Genomic DNA, 11,758 nt, shown 5'->3' with positions numbered 1-11,758 from the left:
GATAAAAACTAACCGCCACCCAGAGCTAGACAACAGAAGATCGTATGTAGGCACAATTGAAATTAGGGGCAGGTGTGTTCAGATTTACGAGTTGATAAAAGATAGAATTGATTATCAAAGGAGATTCAGACACGTCTTTTGGAACCTGAGAGGGGTATAAAATACGGTGCGCACCAGTTTTGGGACAGTCAGTTGAGGTTTTTGAAAAGGAGGATACGCCGCAGTACTACGTTTCTTGGTAAAAAAAATTAACAGTGAAAAAATCTTTAAGTGTTAAATTTTAAATAAGTCCCTGGACTTAGAGAATTTTGTGAAATGTACAAGTACAAAAATCAGTGAAATTTTAATAAGTCAGTTTAATTTAATCAAACAGTGTTAATAAAAAATAAATAGGGTTAAACTCAGTGCTTAATAGTGTTACGTGAATAGTGCAAAAAGTGTTTAGTGAATTATTAAAATTTAAAAATAATTATTTCATTCAAAGTGAAAACATTCAAATTTAATTGAGAGTTTTATCGTTAATCTAGAGTGAACGTGTTCGCGAATTGATATTTTAAAATAGATTATAATTTAGCTTCAATTTTGTTTGAAAATAATTAATAGTAAATACTTACATCTTAGTTTAAAAGAAACACAAAAACAAAAACAAAAAGGATTCAATAATAATAAACGCTCAAACCTTTGTTCAAAAAAGAAACAGTTCGAAAAAAAAATAATTGTGGATAGGTTAAAATATTGAGGAAATCAGTGCAATTTGGAAGAAAGTTTTAACAGATATTTAATTTATTCAGAATCGAAATAATTAAAAGTTTGCGCAATTCGGAATGAATTTTCTTATAAATTTATATAAAAAAATTAAAAAGGAATGAAAATAACAAAAATAGTTCGACCTAAATAATTTATAATTTTCCGGCACATCTATATCACAAAATATTCAATATCAGCTAATTTATATGAATCAAACAAGAAATAAAATATTAAATAGGAATAAATAGTCGAAAAGATTTATTTTGAAATTAGTTGAAAAATACAGTTAATTAGGTAGGATTTCTTCGACAAGATTTGTTGTGTACATCCCAACCGGAAAAATCTTGAAGGGGGTGGGTTTTCCTTTTATAAATAATTTTCAGGCCCAAGGAGTGAGGAGGTACAGCTGATTATGGTATATCAATTAAATTATTAAAAAAACAACAAAACAAAGAACTACACATTAATATATGTATATTATGTATTTATCTATAAAATTATAAAATAATATATTGTATATAAAGAGTATATATGAGTAATGTATGTGCCTATGTGTATATGTACACATATTTATTTATTAATCAAAATATCGAAATGGTAGCGATCTTAAATACCTACCTGAAGACATATCTATTTTATTGAAAAAGAAAATATGTATTTATTAATATTCAAGACTATGTAGAATCATATATTTTATATTTATTTATTAATATATGTACTCTTATTTAACATATTTTGACAATCGAGATATGTGTGCTTATATATATATATTTATTCTTCACTTAACCTCTGGTAAATTTACTAAATTCGGAAAATGAAATAAATAGTTTAACTTCAAAAAGGAACTGTTTCTTTTTTAAACAAGTCCAAGTTGTACAAAACGCAATTGTAAAATTACTAGTCGTCCCTAATATTTTTAAACAGAGACATAATTCACCGTTGCTGTTTCAGAGTGCCAAAATTTTACCTGTTAAGGCTATACTATGGCAAAAAATCATAATTCAGTATATATTTACCCCGCAGCATAAAGAAAAATTAGAACATAAATACAGTACTAGATTCACGCGCAATGACGGGTTAATAGTTCCGAAATTTAATAATAAATACGGACAGAGAACGTTTGAATACAACATACCGAAGATATTTAATTTATTACCTGACACTATAAAGCAATGTAAATCTATGAATAAGGTTAAATATATGGTGAAAAATTGGCTATCGGAAAAAAAATATTTATTTTAATATGTATGAAAAATTGTATGAAAAAATTGTTAATTCTGTAGATATAAGATGTAAATTATAACTTTAAAAAATTTATTTGAAACTAACTTTAAGCACCTGTTGACAAGCCAATTCAATCGGCTTAGCAGGACTTGTTTGTTGATATTATGTACCTATTAACTATTTATTCAATAAAAAAAAAAAAAAAAAAAAAAAAAAAATTAAAAATATTTTAATTAACTATGCACAATAAAAGGTAACATAACTGAATTACAAGGAGAAGTAGAGATATTCCTTAAATAAACAATCTCACATCTGGGTTAGTGTGTCAAAGAAGGTGTTTACATTATTCGATATGTTTATAAATATAGCGTACACTGGAGAATTGGGTCAGTTACATGGTTTGAGATCGACCTTGGCCGCAACTAGATAATTACCAGGATGTCATTGTACAATGTGCAGCGATTTTTGCGTATTCACAAATACCTATCATTCACAAACGACAATTGGAAATCACGGGTTAGCAAGATTTATATCGCATAATTACATGAAACATTTAAATATCATTGATTAGATAGTCGCATAGATTTTTATTAGTTACCTGAAACAGCTGGAAGCTGCGTGCTTACAAATGCCTATCATTCACAATCGACAATTGAAAAGTCACGGGTTAGTAAGATTTATATCGAATAATTATACGAAACATTTGAATTTTATTGATTGGGTGCTCATACAGACCCCCATCAGTTGCCTGAGACAGTTGAGAGTCGTGTACCCTCTTATGTGGCAATCAATTACATGAAACAGTTGAAAAATCACGGGATAGGATGAACTAAATCTAATGTTGAATCCTGGGAAAAGAAAAATACAGTTCATCAAATAGGAGGCAGTGGTCGCTCCTATAACAAGACCATTAACCAAACAAAATAGAGATGACGATTTTCTTAAATAAAAACGTCAAAACCAAACAAAAAGCCTGGAGTTCGATAGCTCTCCAAAACAAACTATCAATAAGATCTTATTTTACTAGTATTTATTAGTATCACCTTATTATTACGTATTTATTCGGTAACCAAACTTAGAGCTTCGCAGAGTTCTTTGTGCGAGATCCGAGCTTGGAATGCGAAGTAGATAGCCTCGTATTGCAAGTTATAAACCTTTCCCAAAACGTATGTATACATATATTTATTCGTATGTACTGTTTACTGGAGAATGCGGACCTGCATACAGCTTGCATTTTAGGTCTTCTGGACCATTCTCGCATTTTCTCTTAAACGTGGAAGGAGGATTCACGACCCGTAAGTCCACACCAACCGTGAGTATATGATTGTATATAGGACGAAACCGGTTCGCCCTAAGTAAATTGTAGTCCAAGGAGGGGTCGGAATTTGGGGGTTTCGGGACTCGAGAAGAGACTTGAAGGCAGTGCATGATGACGATGGAAGGTTCTTTGGGACGCGGTAACTGAGGTACCAATCAATGAACCGTGTCAAAAGATTGTGCGAATTTCTCGTTGATTCTCGATCATCTCGTTTACTTGCAGGAGGATAGGAGCCAAATTATGCCAGCAAATGGGCTATTCCGAGTTCATCAAATATGCAATTAACTAATTACATTAACCTACTAAATCAATCTTTACATGTACCTTATAGTAGCAGAATCAAAAAGGAGTGGCGCCAAACAGACACAAGAGTTTACCAAAATCAAATTTACTAACAATTAACCATTTGAGTTATATTAAATTACCTGTCCAAATAAACATGTATAATATCTTTTATCAGCGTTTAACTACGACTTTGTTAGGGCGCAGGGAATCAGAATAGTTACAATAGGAAAGCTAGCTGATTCAGAGAAATCATTTACGTCTAGGTTTGCAACAGAAAGACCAATTCAATTTTGAAACTCAACGCCTTGATCAGAACCAAGAGGGTTACCACAAAATGAAAGTAATTAAAATCCTTTATCATAAATCAAAAAATTACACAACGTTTGATGGAATTTAATTACAATATAAATACGAAAATATTTGCGTTCAAGTTCGTAAATAACGTTTTGATTAGTTAAGTACATATGTCTATAAAGATGTATAGTACAAGAGAGCTTTAAGTAGCTTTCTGTAGATATCAAAGAAATTAAGGGTCCAATTTTCATGGAGGCTTATGTGTTGTAGGGGAGAAATTTTCCATCCCTGCGAACACGTATGCAAAGCCTTAGAGAAAAAAAATTAAATATCGGTCATAGCCAAGAGAGAAGAAAATTTTATATTGTTAAATGGTTAAATAAACAAATAAAAGAATGGCGAAAAGATGGAGAATATTACAGTGTGTATTAGTAGTTCTGTGAATAGCAGACTTCTTGTAATATTGTTTACTGCGTCTTGACAACTAGCTACAGTCACAACGCTCACGCGCTCTTTTTTTACATTAGCTCCACAAAGGAGGCCTTGAGAAAAAAAGGGCCTATGTCATCTTTGGGTATGCACGTAGCGAACCACTTGAGTGACGTACGATAATGGGATTTGGTTATCCAATAAATGGTACCCGGGGCGGCGGTACCCATACCCGCCTCCGACAGAATAAAAAGGCACTAACACGGCTTCCATCTTGCAGCATTGACCGGACACGAAACAAACACACTTACAGAGCGACGAAATGTAAAGCGGTCGAGTCAAAACAAGATTTCAGTAAGCTCAGTCAATAAATAAGTCAACTGATAGAATTTTGGTGTTTCAAACATTAATTCGTGTTTCGTATACTGCTTGCCAGTGTTTATTGCGCGGAATAATTCGAAGCGAAATAGAGTAGTTTATCATTTAACTGTCCTTTGAGAAGGCTTTGTTTAGTTAAAGGATGTACCCAAAACCATGTAGATGTCCTTTCCTCTCTCTGAGAACATACACAAGCTGTTAAACGAAATCTGTCTTCAACATCTATGGAAGTAGTGGTTTATTAACCGCCAGTGTGCGATGAAGACAGACGAGTAGTATTGAAGTAAATTGAGATGAATGGCGCGGTAATAAAACCGCGTTTGGTCTTTCTGAAACTAAGACAATCTCTTTAGGGTAATAATAGTCAAAGCACTTGACTTTAAGTTAGAAGTATGGGGTCCGATTCTCGAAGCATAACAGTAATGAATTGGCTTAGATCCAGCCTTCTGCCCTAAATCCTTTCATAAACAGCAGGAATTATACATATTTGTAATGCCTTTCCTAATGAATTGCTAGGTCAATTGGACCAAGCGCGTGTTTTTTTTCGTTAGGACATTTATAAGGACAAGTCTGCACTGGATTAAATTATGGTCAATATAGTTTTATGTAGAATAAAAACGCATTTTTTACATTATGACCACATAGGGGGCCCTGAGGAAAAAAAATTCCCTAAGGACTTATGTCATCTTTGGGATGCTGTGTAGAGTGTTTTTTTTTTAGGAAAGGAATGGTAGGAAGTTCTGGAAAGGATAAAGGTATGAAGGGTGGGTATGTGATAAGGGGTCAATGTGTCCAGGAGTGACGGGCGTATGAATCCATCCCTCCCACTGCGGTTTAAGGCGATGGGTCGAGAGTCCTGCTGAAGAAGTCAAAAGTTCCTACTCAACCAGATTCAGCTGATGATTCGGCCTGCCACGCAGTAGGTGTGCTAACGCATCCACCGCCAAGACCTAGACAAACCTCACCCCATGAACCAGGACACCCCTGCTAAGTCACCAAACGTAGCGAACCACTCGGGGACTTAACCTATGGCAGGGAATTTGGCTATCCAATAAATGGTACCCATACCCGCCTCCCAAATTGACTTATTATTTTTATTTTATTCTTTCGGGCAGACTATTAATGTTTAGTTTCTTCGTATATATAATAATTATTGTGATTTTTTTATTAGAAAGTTCTTAGTTTTATATTTTAGTTTAAAAAAAATTATGGATTTTTATATATATATATATTAAATTTTTGGAAATTATTTTTTTTTTTACAATGTTGCTGATGGGTATGTAGATTTATTGATACATATTACATTAATAATTAGTTGTTGTACAGCCTTAACAAGGCTCATAGATCTACGTTACTGTGGCTCTACATGTTAATATGAATGCATTTATTAACTTAAATATCATCATCACATTGTTTTCTTTATTGAAAATAAGATGTTTCAATCCATCTCAATTAATTATTTCTTAAGATAAAACCCATGTTGTATCTGACCCAACTTACCGAGGATCTATTTCAAGAAAAACATGCTATTCCCTAGTGAGCCCTACCCATTACCAATGTACATCCTTTGTGTGAATAGTACCTAGTAGCAAAATGAAAGGTTGACGTAACAGTTTGTCTGGTTTAACATTTTCTGCTTCTAATGCTTTAATTCAACTCTGAAACGAGCTGAATGGCTAAACTTTTTGCCTAAACTTTCCAACTTTTTAAGTTACAATCCGTTTCGTACAAATAAGGTTTTTATGCATATCATTCAAAGCCTTTTTAAAACAGGATGCTTTTAAGGTTATCTAATTATATTTTTGCAAACTTTTATTTGAGATACGGAGGCTATTAAGACTATACGTTTTAAGACGTTACAAAGTTCTAGGTGGTATTTTTGGAGCTGAAAAGATTTTATAGAACTTATTCATATTATAATAAAATTAGACCTACTCCTCCTATTTGATGCCTTACATTGTTTCTTGGTAGATCTATCAGACTGAAGCGTTGAAAAGTGACCTAGAAAGGCTTTTTCAAAAATTGCAAAGTTAACTGTTTATAAAAAGTGGGTGTGTCAAGCCTACGCAAGACAGAAGTGAAACTTCTAGTATTCCTCTCTCTCTATTTTCATTTCATCAAAAATTAAATGAATTAATTAAATGAACTACAACTATAAATGTAAATGTAAACGCAACACAAAACGCGAACACAACTTATCACAGCGGGAGCACGCTGCTAACTGATTCACTGGCCGTGGTGGGCGTGGCCGCGCAAGTGCGCTACCGGCCGACCTGCTAAACCGAACTCGTATCTCGCTCGTAACTCAAAGCAAAACGTTCGTGAGCGGCTCCCCCACCTCAACAAGCGCATATGGTGAGAGAGGGACAGTAAACGGTGAGCGGTGGTGGGGGTACCCGCATTTTCGTGTCGATCCTGACTCGGTTTTACTCCGTCCCCGAAAATCCATTACGCGCCTAAAGAAGTTTCACTTCAATATTACATTGTGATATTCAACAGCACTCTTTTTCACTCATCAACAAACCCATCATCTCTAAAACGGAATGTAAAGATCTTTGCATTTATCTTGATAGCAAACTCGATAAAACACATTGAATCGATCGTTCATAGGTTGCATAAAATATTTGCTTTTGTCCTACATTTATCTAAGTAAAGTGTTCAGTAACCCGCGTCCAATCGTACTTTATTTCATATTAGTCATAAGCACCTACACTGAAATATACTTGGCCAATTTGGAATCCGCAATATAAGGCTGGCCGCATACATACGTTTTCCGTATTCGATTTCCGAATTCGTTTTCCGTATTCGGACATCCGAATGCACGGAATCAGTAGAAAATACATTAACTGCCGCACACGTTCGTTTTAGTTCCAAACGGAACAAATTCCTTACGCACGTTCCGAATGCGAGCCGGCGCGTTCGGAGAAACCGAATGGAAAAAACCTAATGACGTCATGCGGAACGCAGCTATTGCATACAGTTTGTTTGTGCCGACTCAAACGTTCGGAAATTTCTGTTCAGTAATTCAGTGTTGCCAACGGATCTTGACCTAATATCGCCGTTTCTCATACATAAGGTAGCGTAAAGTAGCCGAATTTGCTGATAGGTGGGACATGTTTAAAATTGATGTTTTTACGTGAAAATAAAAATTTCGTGGGGGGGGGGGGGGTGGCGAAAAATAAATTTCATGGGGGGGGGGGTGGCTAGAGAATTTCGGGACATGTTTAAAATTGGTTTTTGAAGTAGCTTAATTGGCGACCAGTCGCCTTTTAGATTTTTTCGGCGCCAATTCTCGCTCTGAGTAGCCTAAATGGCGATATATCGCCCTTGTTGGCAACACTGGTACTGACGTTTATACATTCCGAATGAAGAAAAACGAACGTTTGCGCTAGTCTCACGGAATTCCGAATACGGAAAACGAATTCGGAAATCGAATACGGAAAACGTATGTATGCGGCCAGCCTAAACTGCCCATCGGTAGCACAGAACGAACTCAAAACAAATATATAAAATATTTCACCTCCAAATTCATTAATAACTTTGAATCTATATTTCAATCTTTGCAAAAAAAGCGAGCAATAACTAATTTAACATCCATACAAAGAATTTAAAGTATAACATCGACTGTATCGAACTTCTGTCCCTGTTTAATTTTAACGCACCTTTGAGACGTACACGACTTACAAAACTATTCAACACGCTTAGTTACAAACAAATACAGCACCTTATTCGCCAATTAACCGTCCTCTTTAAACCTTCAATAATCGTACTACTGACATTTTTCGGGTTCATTGCCCATATTTAAAAGGAGCACCATCTCAATGATATAAACTGCCCGATGCGCATAAATATACACACACACTCACACATACGCACATACCTTTACATTACACACGTCACCCGGTAATTACTAAATATACACACCAAGTATATGTTTCATATAATTTTAATAATTAAATAATTGATCTCAAGAGCTTCGAAATATCTGTAAAATTGTCAAAAAATAAACAAAGACGCAACATTTTTCCATGTTTTATATTCATTTAATAAGAAAAAAAATGTATTTTACAAGTGTGTTTATACAATATCAACTGTGCTTTGTAATAGTTTTCACGAAAAAAAACTTATACAAAAGATAATAATAATAGCTTGGAGAGAAGTGCCAATTTTCTTCGACACAGTTAACGTGTTTGTATCATTTCAGTTTTGGTAGTGTGTTTCTGTGTGATTTATTTAATGTTGCATAATTATACTAAAGTCCCGTAATAATGCAGTTTTTAGGGAGTCATTTTTAACATTCTACTAATATGTTAAAATTTATTATTTTAAATTACAGTCGTTTTATTTTTATTTTCATTTATAATTAATATGATAAAAACGTAAACTACGAAACCATAATACCTTTAAATGTTATTTTCATTAATAACACCTACCTTTAATCTAGTTAATCAATATAAAGTAATGTATTATACGTACTAAAAATACGGTGAGCTCTGGAGTCATGAAAATTCACAGTATTTTTATAAACATTCAGTCATTTATCTTAAGATAAGGAGTTTCGAGAAATTTGTACAAAAATTATTTTTAGAATTTAAAAAGGATTTCTAAAAAGATAATTGGAAAAGGTAGGGTACCTTTAGACCACGGAGACAATACAAATTGATTGTGAAACACGAGAAAAAAAATATGTACAAAACTGAAAATATGTAAATCATAAGTGAAGCCGGAAAGTGATAAAAGCTATCATTGATCTGAATTGAACGAACAGTTCATGTCAAAGATTCGCCAAAAAATACACAAAAGATTATCGTTGAATTTGAATTATTTTCTTTTAGGATTATCCCTTATTTTTAATGGAAATTGTGTTCAGATAAAATACGTAACAGAGCTTTGAAAAATCTGTATATTATTATTCACACTGGGCGCAGGTGGAATCTTTAATTAAATATACAGTCCTCCCGCATTCCATCATGATCAGGGTAAGCATTACCGTTTCGCTTAACCGGTTTACAGGTAACGGTATTTAAGTTAAAAGTCTAAATATCCAGGTACTTCACCATCTTCCTCTCCCTCATCTTCTTCCTTTTCCTAATAACTTCAGCCTCATAACATATACCAATGGGGTATATTCACAAACTAGGGATACCGTTAGCAATATGTTAAAAATTTAAAGTTCATTTTTCCGATTATGATTATCGTACTAGAAATTTATATTCTTAATATTTTCATTTATAATTATTGATTTCAAAAACGGCTTGCAGAAAACGGTCCGTAATTAGTCAATCGAATCATGACGTCACACCCGTCGACTTTTAGAGGTTTGTCGCCGTGTTACCGTGAAAAGAACAAGAAAAACATTTTTGACTATCATAGCCTCACTGTGTGAAAATATATATTTTAATGTTATATTAGAGAATTTAATTATCATTCAACAATTCAGTTAACTAGTTCAGAATGAGGGTTTTTTCTTCAGCTTTAGCAATCTGCCTAATTTATTACATCTACTCAAAAAGATCATACTTATTAGTTATTATATGCTTTTTTCTAGTTAATTTTATTTTGTTTCTGAAAGCGCATTTATACAAATTGCGTAAAATGATAACTAAGGCTCGTAGATACTCTCAGTATCAAAATGGTAGGACAAACCCACAATTAAGACTCGATACGTTTTGCTTGAAATGGCTTTAGCCTTGTTTGGATCCAGATCGGAATCCCCCTCTCTTCGCTATTGCCATTCAATTTTAAATAAATTTCATATTTTTTAACTTTCAACTATTTGGCTGTTTTCTATTTGATAGAATTTCACGTTATAAAGCGCTACTTATGGTAAACTTTTAAATACAAAGAGAAAACTTCGTATTCTTTCTTCCTAACTATGTTTAAACTATGAGGATTTCTAACCATTATTATAGAAATGAGACAGACCGAGTTTTATAAGAATGTGTCATTTGGTGACAGATAATCTAGTAGACACTACGTGACCCAAGTGATTTTAAGGGCTTTGTTTTTTTGTTTGTTAAATCGTTTTTGTATACTTAAATGCCATTATCGTAATATTTTGAAACTATTATAAACAGTAATAAACCTGTATTTACTCATAGTGTTTATACCGATTTCTCGGTAACGCAACTTACCGGTAATTTTGCGTCCCCTAGCTACTGCTATACAGTATGCTATACAATATGGTGTACAGCAGGTTTCATTGCGGTCCCGTCCCGAGTCTTACTAGGATTCGTTAGGCTTTTTGCTAAGCGAACCCACACGCATATCCAGGACTAATAATACGGCATTAGGGAGAATGAGGCGCAGATGGGGTTCAGGGAGCGATAAGGAAATAATTATATGGTATAAGCCCCCAGAAGCAATACATATACTAAATCTTGTTAAAGTAGTCAGTACACAAGCTTTGGCTCCTCCAAATCTAGTCTGTCTAGTGCGTTACCGGCCTTACTGTACTAGTAATTATTGTCCAAGTATTTTTTATTGTTTCTGGGCGTTTGGTATCTCATACCTCCGAATATTAATATGGAATTATATAAAGTGTTAACTGTATTTTAAAGTCAAATTTATAACATATTTTTAGGTTTCATACATATATAAAATAATTTGGCAAAAACTGTGCTAGAAGTCTTGAGTACAATTTTCCCGTCTGAAGCCCAGATTATATACAAACTTTTGAAAGAATACAAAATAAATTCTTACGTTTTCTTTGTTTTAAAATAGGTGTTTTAAAATAGAACTTTTTAAATTAATTGAAAATGCTTAAATTGTCTGAAGGAATTCCACTGACTTTTTTTATTTCTATATGGTTTAAATTATGCATTTGATAGCCCAGATTTCTAGATAAGTGCAGTAATTCTGGAACTAACTACTGTATATATTCCACTCTACCTAGAATACTGATGGAAGGAAATAATTATTATCGAATTAGCGATAATTATACAGAGTTGGTTAAATTTTCAATTCACTAAACAAATACAAAATATTGTGTTTAATAATTAACTATGTGAGTATTAACTGTATGTGATTAGGATTACTATTCATTTGTAAAATCCCCTAAAAAGAGACGTTAATAAATAAATA

The 11,758-nt window shown here is 33.4% G+C and overlaps 1 protein-coding gene across 1 annotated transcript in view; it reads left to right on the top strand.

Annotated features, from left to right (window-relative positions):
- loaf (low-density lipoprotein receptor domain containing lost and found) overlaps positions 1-11,758 on the top strand; it is a 227,141-nt gene that overhangs the window by 165,256 nt on the left and 50,127 nt on the right. The window lies entirely within an intron of this gene.

This window comes from Hesperophylax consimilis, chromosome 4, assembly GCF_061612785.1.
Source record: "Hesperophylax consimilis isolate HC1 chromosome 4, BYU_Hcon_1.0, whole genome shotgun sequence".
NCBI classification, from domain to species: Eukaryota; Metazoa; Arthropoda; class Insecta; order Trichoptera; family Limnephilidae; genus Hesperophylax; species Hesperophylax consimilis.
Note: the sequence above shows the minus strand (reverse complement) of the source record. Positions and strands in the feature narration are given on the sequence as shown.